Raw genomic sequence first — 14,523 nt, 5'->3', positions numbered from 1 at the left:
TATGATAAACGACCATGAACTTAATAAGTGTTGTAAGGTGTTATACGTAAGTCTAACACTATAAGGGTTGAATGCTCTTGTTGTAACACTTTGCTAGTGTTATGGTATTTCTAATGAATTGTTACACTTTGAGAGGTTGGTCACGTTATACGGTATCATTAAACGCTGATATCATATAGCATTATTGTCCTTAGTGCTACCAGTTGTTTCCCTAGTGTGACACTTACAGTAGAGTTAATATTCCTTCCGATACACTCGGCAAGTGTTACGTGTAATAGAGGTGTTTCTCTTTCCTTTATAGAGATGGGGTCGGGGGAGGGTAGGTGGGGGGGGGGGTACAGATGAAATTCAAACATTTGCGTTCGGCAGTTTAATGGAGGCCCAAATCATTAGCTTTATCTAATATGATATAGAAGTAGGCCTATCCATCATATACATCATTTACAACTTTCCACGCTACTATAGAAAATGTTGTTCCGTTTGGACTTAAGAGTTATACCACGTGACTGCCATTTCGTTGATATGATGATTTCATAAAATTAACATACCAAACAAATAGACTAACACATTTATTTTCTCCATTTTCCAAGGTCGAAATTTCAGTTGGCATGTCATATATGGTTGTGGTTGGACTGTGGTTGGACTGTCATGTCGCTTAAGATATTTCCATACAATGGACCGTTAATATTTTGAGCATGTAGAAGAGGAGAAATGGTTAATGTTTATTCCAGCTTTGTGTGTTTACATTCGTCGCGGAATCGCCCCATGCACTTCACAAGCGATCTTCCAAAATGCCTTCAAAATGCATTCAAATCAACTGAGTTTGTTAAGACCATCAGTAGCTAGGTTTTGTAAGCATATAAAATGATAATGGGATCTACTAGTAATATGCATATACAAACCAACAAATAAATAAACAGATAGCTAAGGAAAAAACTACCCCATTGACACACAATTCTGGCATGGTACCTATAAAGCTAATTATATAGAGTGCTTAAATCTATTATAGTTTCCATTGTTTTCTTTCAAAAATTTCGCAACGGAAACAATACATCATTTCTGACGTCACCGTCAGTATAAGCTTATACTTAAATTATCATCCTGTTTGGGACACCTTTTGCAAAATACTACCTCTTTCAAAGAAAAAGTTATTAACAGGGAGAAACATTATAAGTCTAAGCACAAGTGGCTCTGTGACGTTTGTTTTGGCATACTTGCTCAAGCCTTCTGCCTATAGTATATCATAACAATTACTATAATTAGTATTTTCATGGATGAAAAATAATTGTCGTTTTAATTAGTCCTTGTTTGGCATTTCGTTGAATAACGTGAGGTAAATAATGTCTTCTTTATACGAAAGAATTAGTTTTTTCTTTGCAGCATTTTCTATACAGTATTAATGTACTTGCATTATTGTTCGATGACGTCATCGTAGACTTGCTCAAGTCAATCTAGTATAATCTTTATTAATATACCTATACAAGCGTAGCGGAAAATACAATGATTCACTCGTTTTTCGCTCAAGTAACAATTGCTTTGAACTTATTTCCGTAAATGAATGAATGGATGGATGGATGGATGAATGAATGAATGAATGAATGAATCAATGAATCAATCAACCAATGCATCAATGAATGAATCAATGAACAGTTGATAGGCAGCATCAATTTTTATAATCTTGATATTTTATCAATTAAGGGACTTTTCGAGGTATATAATCTTGATATTTTACCAAATAAGGTACTTTTTTCGAGGTATTTTAGTTTGTGGTTTGACACAATAAAGTAGCAAACTAATCATTCATATGCTTTGTGTCCAAATATTAGCGTGAAGGGAGACTTAATTGGTCTAGTCAAAACAAGATGCCACTTTACAAGTGATGACCCACTGGTTAGTGCTTACCAGTGACATATATACACATATATACATGATATGTTTCTGACCCAGAACCATTTAAAAAATTGAAATATTTAGTAACTCGATATATTTCATAGCGCAAAAAAAAAAAAAAAAATATGACGTCTTTAGGAAGTTGTTCGGCCCACCTGTTTAAAGATATAGCATTTTGCTTTCTCTTGATACGGGTTTCAGGAAGCTCATAAAGCTCTGTATATCACGCAACAGGAAATAGTATAGGACAAGTCGCTTACCTGTTCGATCAGTATTGAAAATCTACTTCAAACAACCTTGATAGGACTCTTTTTTTAAACCAATCGATTAAGAAAACTTCAAAATAGCACTTATCGGTCATTGTCCCGCGTATATTTACTCTTTTAAAAGAAAAAAAAAGAAGAAAACGTAGACCATATGTATAGGCTATACGTATAGCCTATAATGGTCAGTATAGATTTACATAAGTATCCTAACACGCATGATGCGTTGATTCAGTTGAAAAACATTAACATTAGGCCTACATCTACACGTACATGCCAACGACGCGGATAACTCCAAGGATAACCAAAATATACGATAAGTATAGTTATTCAGTATAAATTGAGAGCAATTTAAAACCCTGATATTCAAACTGGGTGTGGTGATCATTTTTAAGGTGACCGCAATATTAATTTATAGAGTTTCCCAAAATTTGGGAAGGAACCAAAATCTCAAAAGTTGCACAATATCACATCATTTTGCAAATAAACATCCTTAATATATACAAAAACTGCTCAAATGGCCATATGGGTCCCTGCTCCCATTATGCCCCTTCCCACAGGACACAAAATCCGCATCTGGAATGTCACCAAAATGATCAAGGTGAAAATTCGAGAGAATCATCCTGTTATATTCAGTGCATATATATGTTTCTGAAAATATTGTCTATTCGTAATATTAAAGCATTTATAGCATATTTTTAAATCGTTCCTGTATTGATGAAAGGTATAGTAAATGTGGTAGAATATGAAATTATCAACAACAACAAATAATTTAAAAATGGGTATAACGAGAATATTCTAAAGAATGGGATTAAAAATGGGATTGGAAAATCAAGACTATAAACAGAAATATTAACCCATATAATTGCAAAAAACATTCTGTTCTGGAGATATCATGTTTCTGATGTTTCTTCATGTTTGTCCGACATTGAAGACTTAATCAAATCTTAAGATGATATCGTATGGAAATGATATCACTTTGAAGACTTGGACAAGTATAAAGATGATATCACGTATGAATTATTACTGTTGGAATAATGCAGTATTTTTTTATTTATTTTTTATGATTGTCATCTTTAATGAGGGTAGTCCTGTTCAGTGCAGAAGCACTGCTTTCCAGAGGAGCCCTCTAGCTACAGGCATATGACCAATGTAATGGATTACTGTAATATGACTTAATTGTTCTTGTTGGTATAACCTGTAAGATAACAGTAGGCCTAGTAATATGGTACTATTATTTTAGTAATACTATTGTACTGTAGCCATTAGGATAAAAAGAAAAAGTGGTCACCTTTGCACAAATAACTTACACATCCTTTTCAACCATGTTTTTTGGGGGTATTACGAAAATCATGTAATGAATGTTTTCATTATCTGAGATAATTTTCTGAAAACCTTCAGGAAAATACTGGCAACAACGTTTGATATGATTAACGTTGAAAGCAACAAATGATAAACTTTAATTCCAAACCAATGAAAAGCAAACTGATATCAAACAAAACACAAAACTATATTGGAAACTTAATTTGTCAAGAACATAATAATAGTTATAATAATCAGGCAGTTATTTTTTACGACGCTATAGCTACCACGAATGTGGGAGAAGCCCGCAAGGGCTTATGGATTACAACTTTTACGTCGGGTGGCTTCCAATTCAACATTTCAACTGAAATTTGGAATCTTTTCAATTTAGAAAATCATTATTTCGGTACAAAACTTTCTGACTAAGATTTTTATGATTCAAACTAGTCGTATAATTGGAAAAAATCTCAGGTTGAAAAGAAGAAGATGTTGGGATTGATTTTTTTTTTTTTTTTGCATAACTGCATAGAATATATTTGTTCAGTAAAGCCATTGTCTCATGTTAAGTCCTATTTAGTGTTCCGTAGATACGATTTACTATGTATTGTCGGTCCTATTGTCTCAGTTAGCTTGGGCATAACGTTTCCCACGGAAACATAAATAATATGCAATGGCGTTTTAACACCTTTGTAACGAAATCGTTAATAGTGATTTTATTAGTCTAGTGATATTATTACAAGGAAGTCATAATACACTCCGATGGAATAATAGCTATTCAAGCGGCGATAGAAAGTAATCGTATGGGTACTTAAAACTTAAACTGTCAAATGGAATAAGAAAAAAAACCTTTAACTTGTAATAAGAAATCAGGTGGCTCTAGAAGATATAAGATTATTATCGATGATCTATTCTGTTTTCAAAGAAACAAAATAAAACAATAAAGCAATTATTCAGAGACACATTGACAGACACACAGTCACACAGACTTAGAGAAAGACAGAAGTCTTTACCAAATATAACTTTGATATGATTGAGATTATGTAAGCGGGTTAATTATATTATTGAGGGCTCCTCTGGGAAAGCAGTGCTTCTGCACTGAGCAGGACTACCCTCATTAAAGATGACAATAAAAAATAAAAAAATAAAAAATATATATATGTATAATATATATATAATATATATATATATAATATACCTTTTCTGTTGAAGACAACGCTATAATGTAAACATACACACAGTACTGATCAGTTATATATATATATCTGCAAGAATAACGTTGAGCTATATTTCTGTGCTCAGAATGCAGCAACAACCACCTCCAGTTGCTTGTACGTTAAAATTATAAAAAGGCCTTTGAGCTTTGAAAAGATCAAATTGTAAAAGAAAAAGGGGTTTTGCCCCGAAAATCACGCTAAATTTACCACTTATGGACAGTTATTAGGTATTTATTAACACCATGTAATATCACTAAGTAGATTACTCTAATATTGTTCTCCAATAAAGTATTCAAATGTAACAAATTGTATTAAGGCAGCGCACATTTTGTTTGAAAGTTCAAATGGAGGAAATTTATTGCGTCATCGCAGATGATTTTAATATCATCTGTGGACTTGTGACGTCTGCCAGTCAAAATTAACTCGAAGTGACGAGGCCTTTGTGATGGCAGTATGCAATTATACATCTAATTAAGCGAATACGTCAGTTTCACGTGCATTTGGCTTAAGAAATGTTAATATGAGTTTCATATGACTGACTAATAATCGAGTCGACATAACTAAACTAGAACTCTCATGGTGACATAGAAATCACCGAATAGTTACTACCAGCCTGCCCATAACTATTTAATTCTCGAGTTAAGTCCAAACACATACAATTTATTGTGTTTAATAAATTGTTAGGTTTAGTTTGCATTTTTCATATTTCATTTCTTAATCTGTTTGAATTGATGGCCTTCATCGTTCGTGGTGCAATTTTTGTGTACTAAGTAACTAATTATATTTGAAAGTTACTTATCATTGAAGGTGATTGAAGGTATTATAAAATAAAATAAAGTGATATAAAGTGACATTAAATGATATGATGTGATATGGTTAGTATTAATATTAGTACTAGTATAAGCATTAAACGTAAGTGTTATTATTAGTGTTAGCATTAGTATTAGCGTAAGTGTTAGTATTAGAGTTAATATTATTATTAGTGTAAGTATTAGTGTAAGTATTAGTATTAGCGTTAGCATTAGTGTTAGTATTAGTGTTAGTATTAGTGTTATTGTTAGCATTAGTATTAATGTTAGTATTAGTATTAGTGTTACTGTTAGCATTAGTATTAGCGTTAGTGCTAGTATTAGTGTTATAGTATACTAGTATCAGTATCAGTATCAGTAATCAGTTATTTGTTGACGGAAAATTTTTTTTATAAGGTAATGGTAAGTTTTAAGTTGAATTGTTCCGTCTAAATGACACGACATACCATAGGAAAGGCACCGTTGGTACAGGATATTATCATATTAACCTTCTATGAACTGATCCATGACTTTATAAACCAAGTTCGCAAGAGAAAACAACGAAGCTGTTAGAAAGAAGAACCTTCCGCATTTTAAAGTTATCGCATAGTCACCTCTGATTATTTGAAGTACCAATTTTACGCATCAAATCTATTAGACATTTCTGACGGTTGTATCGGAAAGATGTAAACTAACCCGTCCCTTAGGAAAATGGCAACTTGGCAAGTTTGCGGCAGTATCATGGCTTAGGTTAAAACGATGTGTGTTGTATTAGTCGGTAAAATCTAACGACGTTACAAATCAATAGTAAACCGTCCTGGCAACACCATAATCCGATCATAAATTTAGCTCTTCATCTTAATGAAAGAAGTTTGACACATTTCTTTTCTCTTTAAATCTTTATTTTTTTTTTTTTTTTTTGTTAAACTGGTAGAGCTTGTTCTTTCGGAAATGGCCTCTCACCTAGTAGGAAACAAATATTAACCTTTAGTGTTTTTTTTTACGATTTGCGAGAGACTTTTCTTTGATTGTTGTCTAACTATGTATAACTTGTGACAGCTTTATAGGGAACATATAGTTAATATCATGATTTATCCTTCGAGTGAACCAGTCACGCCAAACGACGATCACGAAGGATCGCAAAGAATATTTAGTACCCTTTTCTACTTGTTTTTTTCTCTTTTTATTTATATTTTACGAAACTTCCTGTTATGTTGCAAGTGACATTATGGATAGTTTGAGATGTAGTTATGGGGAAGTGGATATGACATTGCCTTTTTTTTTTAAGCAGAATAATTTATTAATACATTTCCGCCGCACTTTTGCCCCCAGTATCACTTTAGCTGCAATAAAAAAAATCGCATTCCCCCAAAGTAGGTATTCCCCAAGTGTTACTTTCCTAGGTTCAGTTGTCCCAACTATCATTTTCACCAGTGTACCAGTTCACCAGTGTATTTTTATATCCCCCCCCCCCCTTTAGTAGTACATGCCATTATCACTTTCACCCAGTAACGTGTACATTTGTTTCACATAATCACTTTTTCCCCAAGTCAGTATCATTTTCATCGGTATTACTTTCCTCAGGTATCCCTTTCACCAATAGTACTTTTCCATTATCACTAACCACCAGTAACGTAAACAATTGTTTCCCATAATAACCTTCTTCCCAGTATCATTTTCACCAGTTATTACTTTCCTCACGTATTCCATTTACCAATTGTACTTTCCATATTCACTTTCTCCCAGTAACGTAATTATTGTTTCCCAGTATCACTATTCCCCCAGTGTCACCATCCAGAGTATACCACTTTTCCTAACTACAAAAAAGTCAAACAGTTTAGTCTTTCATAACTGTCAAAGGAATAACCGAAATGAGTGAATATTGTTGGCAATGGATATATTCTTTCCTAGGAATTGAATGCGTACTCAACTTTCTTTGAAGCTTTTTTGAAGCAAAATGACCTAAAATGACCTAAGAACACCTATAAGCAAACAAAGATCAGGTTTTTCTCCATCTTTTACTCGTAATAAACAAACTTTTATTAATTTTAAGTGTTAAAATTCAAATCTTCTTGTAATTAAAAAACTGATATAATAAAAGCTCAAAAGTTTTGCCCCCATTTGAATATTGTTTTTTTTTCAAATGGTCTATTTCGGATTTATCTAGAAAAATGCTACGAAATGGAGCCATATATGGTCAAAAACTATTTCCATGAAGTCCAGATAAAAATCGTTGATCTGTTAATAGTTGAGACTAAATGGTATAAACAAAAAAATAAGAACAAATCACAAGTACCGTACACAGTTTCAATAAAGACCTTGTTATTATCCAACGAAATGGTATTTTGAGGAGGTATAATTACCGCAATGGTACCTCCTTAAAACACACTCACACATTAGAGCTGTCCGCTGTTCTCTTTATTTTCTTCTTCTCACTCAACTGACCATTTTATTAATAAAGCCCCACCCCCCCCCCCCCAAAAAAAAAACTTGTTATCTTAATTTAAGAATTTTTCATATTGTGCCTTTAGTTATCTTAATTGCACAAAGTACTGGAAGCACCCCGAGCAATCGTTCCTAATTTTATTACTTTCAAATTTTGGTAGAAGTTTATTCCTTTATAATTCACTTCATCGGGACAATTTGAATCCTTCTGTCTGGGAAAGATGACATTTTACGGTTTAAAAATTAAATTAATATTTTGGCACTCGAGGAAAAACATGTTACTATTACCAAAAAAACAATATGAGAGGAAGGAGGCAAGTTTATTCACCGCATAAGCATAGCAACTTATTTTTCTTTTAATATTTTATTAGCTTCTCTCTCTCTCTCCCTATCTCTCTTTCCCTTCTTCTTCTTTTCTTTCTCTCTTGAAGAAAAAAGATTCTGTTTTCTAATTAAAATTCGATAATTCTTCCAGGATATGGTAATCCTGTTTGATCATTTAATTTTGTTTTTCTCTTGATAAAGTTATTGAACATTTATAATTCAATTTCTGTCACGGTAGAGCCTAACCTCTATCAAATTTGATGAAAGTTTAGACCAGATAAAAACTGCTCATTGTCGCCAATTAAGTTTGATTAAAGATGACAACGTATATATTGGCTTCTTTCTTCAATCAGAGTGACGAATAGACATACAGAGAGACAGACATCAGCGACAATCAACCTTGGACAGAGGATATCCCCGAGAGCTGCAGCTACCGCTCTCCCGTGTTTTAAAAAAAAGACCTTACGGTTAGAAACGGCCGTTTTGATGTGTAATTAACGGTCTATAACCTTCTACGTCATCTTCAGAAGATGAACAAAAGATCAGAGGTCACGCTGAAAACGTATCCAAGGCCGTGGTTCGATTTGAAAAAGGTACTTTAAACGAATTCAGACATTTTTGTTTAGTCTTGAACCATGTAAGCAACAACTTAAGATAATTTGACCTGAATTAACAACGGCTGATTTAACAAGGCTAACATCTCAATTGCTACTCATATTCGCTATATATATATTGTTATATATATATATTTAATAAGTAACGTATAAGGAGCAGTCAGTCTTCACAACAAGACAGATTTTTTTGAAGGTAGATCGATCCAATGCAAATATTACATGCTTCGAAAAATTTGCAAATCCATTCAAAAATGTAGTGGTTAAACCTCTGAGAAATAACATATGACTCGTGGCAATATCATTGTTACTATTAAACTTTAAGCAATTAGCGGCAATTGTTCATTGCGATCCGTTAATCGGCTAATAAAGATGAATTTTCAATTCGATCTTTGTCTAGATCATTAGATGTAAACATATTGATCGAATTAATCAACAAAAACAATAGAAAGTCAGCTCAATTTAAAGTTTGAATGATTTTTTGGCTTTTGAAGCATCATTGGTTTTTATTCCATCCTACATAGCCTACACAGGAAATTAAATATGTCCCTTGAAATAATAAACCGTCTCTTCCATTGCTAAAAGGTATCCCAGTATTATAGGACTAACTGACACCCATTCCGGCAGCCTAAATCACCAACTGATAGTTAGCCTTCTATAGAACGGGATTAACAGACACCACCCATCATGTCAGACTACAGCATATCTCCCAGTACTGATAGGTAGCCTACTATAACAGGACTAACACCCATCCTAACAGAATAAATCACCTCTCCTAGTACTGATACATAGCCTATACTATCATAGCATTAACTCACACCCAGTATGTCAGCCTAAATCACCTCTCCCAGTACTGATGCATATCCCATTAACACAGGACTACATGACACCCATCCTGGCAACCAAAATCACCTCTCCCAGTACTGATAGGTAGCCTACTACAGTAAGCCAGGACTACATGGCACTCATCCTAGCAGTCTAAACCACATAGCCTATAAACTATCATAGCATTAACCCACACCCATCACGTCAGCCTAAATCATCTCTCCAAGTTCAAATAGCTAGCTAAGAAAATAGTGTATTAGTTGCCAATTGATCAATAGTGTTGGTGTTTTTTTGCTATTTTAGGAATGTCATTCAACGCGTAACAATATAGTTTGTGTTAAAGTATTTGCTTGCCAGTGAGACGACGTTGCTAGCCCAAACCATAAACTTAAATTCGAATCAATTGGACGAAGAACCTTGCTAGCAGCCTAATGGACAAAGACAGTCATTATACCATTGGCATATTGGTCGTTGGCCCTTGTGCCCTAGATAGAAAGGATTAAACGTATTATAGAAGACCCTTTGAACTCACTGACGTATGGTACTAACATACACCAAAACGAATATACTGGCGCCCCTTTCCGAATGAGTCGAAAACATTAATAGTGCATCATGCATGAGAAAATGAAGTAGAGAAACACAATGTAATTCTGTGTGCACCATCAGGAAATTATTAGTTTCAACAAGTTGCAATTTAGCAATTGTTAAAAGTACAATCCAATATTATTAGTCGTTTAACATTTCCTGTCACTGGATATCTATGACATGTAAAGCTATTGCTGAGTTTTATATTAGAAAGCCAAAAGAATATGATAAATAACTTGTAAAATAGGAGTTCCTCTTACGGGCCATTGTACTTTTAATCTTCAACATTTATGACATAAAAATTACGAAAATTTATTTTAATGTTTATACCTTCTTTCTTTCGAATGAATCTATTTTATATTCAACATTACCAACAATTCAAACCGTCATACGTTCTAACATAATTTCATTCAATATAGAGCCGGCACATAGACCGCTTGGGTTCAATCTCAACCCCAGTCCCTCCCCCTCCCCCTGGCATTGTGACTACAACCGAATGGCCATGACGGTGAAAGGTCAAGTGGAGGTATCACGAATCCCGTCGAAAAGGGAATCTTATTCTGTACACGATCTTGGTTGAGGTGGAGGGCGGTCTATAGTGCTTATTGCGTATCTGAAAATAAAAACAGTTACTGAACAAGACTGTTGCCAAAATTCCATAGTGTGATAGAGAACGTGAGCTTATGCAAGCACAATCCGAGACAGGATATCGACGTCACTAGTTTGTTTATCAGATTTATTCCAAATCCTTTAAAAATTCGAAGATTCGGCAATGTGCACCCCAATTATCCACTACACGCTCGCATGTTAATATCCACACTGGGAAATGTGCATGGCGGCTCCCTAACTATTCTTTCTCAAGGATGTTTGCGAAGGAAGTGCGTTTCTTTTGTTGATGGAAATGCAGGTTTGGTCGGATTTATTCTTTCACATTTATGAATAAATGTGGCTATAAGGTACAGCCTGCAGTTTGCTTTAATAGACTGCATATTCATAGAGCCGATGCATTACACGCCTCTTTTAAGTTTTCATAAAGATATATGTCTTTGAAAATGTATTGATTTATTTTCTGTATTTAAGGAGGATTTGTATTCTAGCAGGAGTCGCCCATCGTCTTTAAAGCAAATATCACATGACATATATTTGAATATTCATGTATATGTATCATGTTATGTAAGGACACTTTATAATCAGCTATACCCTTTAATGAAAGAATAAAAACCCCTGCAAAACAGGGACATTCAAAAGGTAAAACTTTACACCAGGGTTTCCCTAACTTTATCCACCCCCCCCCCCACGAACCCCCTGTGGATGTCAGAGTTGTCCACGAACCCTCAACTTTTCGCCGAGAAACGATCTGATTCATTATTATACTATAATATGCATAACAGCCTATGTCTGTTTCATAATTCAGTTATTTATCACATGCACAGTACGGTATTACTATGGTAACATATGCTTATGGAACGCGAAACGAGTTTGTCGATAGGTACGACTTTTGTACATTACTAAATTATATGATGTATCAGATTTTAGTTCAACAAAAAGTTCTCTAGATTTGACTTTCAGTAACATCTCACGAACCCCCTGGGATGGACTCACGCACCCCAGTTAGGGAAGCCCTGCTCTTCACTATGTCTCCGGCTGGGTGAGCGCATCCAAGTTAAGCAATGCATTAGGCAATGAGGTTAATAACACATCACCCAGAAAGCAAGCTATATAGCTATAGGACTATAGACCTATACCGCTTCATGAGGAAATTACAATGGATGTGTAGCCTGTGCAATAGTTTTTTGTAAATGTAGATTTTTTTTTTGCGTTCTTACTTTGTATAAAAACATGTTGACCATAGTTTACGAATCTGTCGACCCTATGGCACAGGTCAGTTGTTTCCCCCTTCATGATGAAAGTGATTATGAAAACTTGTGGAGAAAAGGAGTTTCTATGGATTCATGCAGTCGCACTTGAATTGTGGTGTCTGAGCAGAGATTAGGACTTCCGACACTCTGCACTTTAAACTAGAAAACAATGTTTGATACCACTTTGGTGTCTTAAAACACGTTGTCCGAAAAGGTGAAACCACGAATGACCTTTTGTATTCGTGACCGATGCCTGAACAATGTTCAATACCAGTTTGGGGGTCTATAAAGCAAAAATCTGTCCGGAAAGATGAAACATAAATGACATTATGTGTGTTTGTGTTTGTAATTGAATGTACTCTTCTGGTTACAGGAACTTATTGTCACGAATGAGAAATCATGTAGTTATTACTACTAGTACAAAAAGTGCCCATGCAACCATTCTTCTCTACGTAAATGAGGATCATGGAGTTACATATACTAGAAAACTAACACATCCATCACACTGTACATGGCGTACAGTCTACTCACAACCACCAAACCTCACCCTACCTCACCCTACCTCACCCTACCACACGGAGGAATAAACCCAACCACGATCATTGGACTATGAGAGGCCTATATATATATGTAAATATTTTACTACTTATGCAAATACCCGAGTACGACCGACGAGTACAAATTATTGAGTACGAGTATAGGTAACTAATATGAGTACCAGTATGTACTTACTACACGTCTGATAGATGCACTTATAGGGGCACCATGTAAGGGGCACCATATAGGGGCACCATGTAAGGACTTCTTACAGACACCACGTAACAACACACATGTTAGCACCATTCATATATAGAGACAGCTTGTTAGCCGTGGAGACTATTAGAATTAACACCTACATTGGAACACCATCCGGATATACCCAAGTAGGGACACCAACTAAGGACACCATTCTGAAGGACACCATTTAAAGTAGACATGGCAAAAGAATGCTTAGCGACACCGCGTGTATGGATGCAATTAGAATTACCACCTATACGATGGAACACAATGGGAATAACCCCCAAAATAAGGACACCATCTTAAAGACACCACGTACAGACACGATACTTGGAATACCATCCCTAGTGGCACCAACTTTGAAGGCAATTAAGATTACCACATACATTCGACCACCATGTGAAAAAGACCAAGTGTGTCTAGGAAAACATAGAAGGGATTTAAAAGTTGTAGTTTCGACGCCGACTACGCCTCTTCCTATACTGATAGTCACCTCCATAGATTTTTAGAAGGTCTGTAACTTATGATTTTTTAACAAACATTTTCTACTTAACGAAAGCGGAAACAATTAGAAATTCGAAATGACGCCGTTATATCTCGCCATGTAGGCCTAATTCGTCTATTGACAACTAGACGTACTTTAAATGTGGTAATGTTTTCTGCTGTTCTTCGACTATATGGCATTTGACACAAATTTAAACAATGCCTAAAATGAGGGGGATTTATTGTGCCTCACCAGAAGCACTTTACTTATACATAATAGGAAATGGTGGTACTAAGACAAACGGAATACAATTGACCACAAAATACAATTTTTTTTTTTTTTTTTTTTTTAGTTATAGTTTTATTGGTCTTGTTACAATGACCGACACGGAAATAAGTTTTACCGTTAGCCTTTAACACTCCTAACCTAAACATCTTCATTTTAAAAATTTATTAATTCTACGAGTTCCACGTACTTTCACTTGTTGATTTCAATTTGAACGTAAAAGTACGAGAAAATATTACTTGCATGGGTATCGAAGATAAGTAGGGAATGGAAGAAACAAACGAATATTAAGAGAAGACTTAATGACAATATTTTGAGCTATAAAACATAAAAACATAATTTACTTGAAAAGGTTCGAACCAAAGACCTCCAAATGGGTTCGAACTTCGAACCAGTGTCCTCTATCTAGCACGTACCGTGTCATTCTCAGACTTCTATTGCCAGAGCAAGCCCTCTGACGTCACAACTTATAACAGTTTGTAACTCCTCGTATACATAATCCTATGCATAGTTTGCTGGTATCGAGAAGACAAATATTCGCGATGAAAACGTTACGCCATGTCGTCATAGCAAATTAATATGAAATGCTCTAGTCTCGGGGTGGGGAGGGGGTGGGGGGAAATGGTGCAGTTTAGTTGTTTCCATATCGGGTACACATAATGTAGCACATAACGCTTTAATTGCGCGGAAGTATTTGAATGGCTATTAATATTTGATTATTGAATTTGGTCGTAATTTATACTGTAGGGTATTTTTTTTATTATATATCGTTTTCAATATTAATACCATACCACATTTCGCTGGATCTCAATTATACGAAATACCAGGTAAAATAAGAATTTTGCACAAAGGATAACAAAACAATTAATAT

General features: G+C 34.8%; 1 protein-coding gene across 2 annotated transcripts in view; it reads left to right on the top strand.

Moving 5' to 3' along the window:
• LOC139961509 (uncharacterized) overlaps window positions 1-14,523 on the top strand; it is a 59,433-nt gene that overhangs the window by 23,546 nt on the left and 21,364 nt on the right. Inside the window, exon 4 of one of the 2 annotated variants that reach the window (XR_011790904.1) lies at window positions 8,580-14,063. The exons of the other annotated variant lie outside the window; for it this stretch is intronic. The gene's annotated coding sequence lies outside the window, so the exon portion shown is untranslated. Of the gene's footprint in view, window positions 1-8,579; window positions 14,064-14,523 lie in introns of those variants that run through there. 2 annotated transcript variants of the gene reach the window in all.

The sequence above is a fragment of the Apostichopus japonicus genome, chromosome 3, assembly GCF_037975245.1.
Source record: "Apostichopus japonicus isolate 1M-3 chromosome 3, ASM3797524v1, whole genome shotgun sequence".
NCBI lineage: Eukaryota > Metazoa > Echinodermata > Holothuroidea > Aspidochirotida > Stichopodidae > Apostichopus > Apostichopus japonicus.
This window is presented reverse-complemented; position numbering and strand designations above follow the sequence as displayed.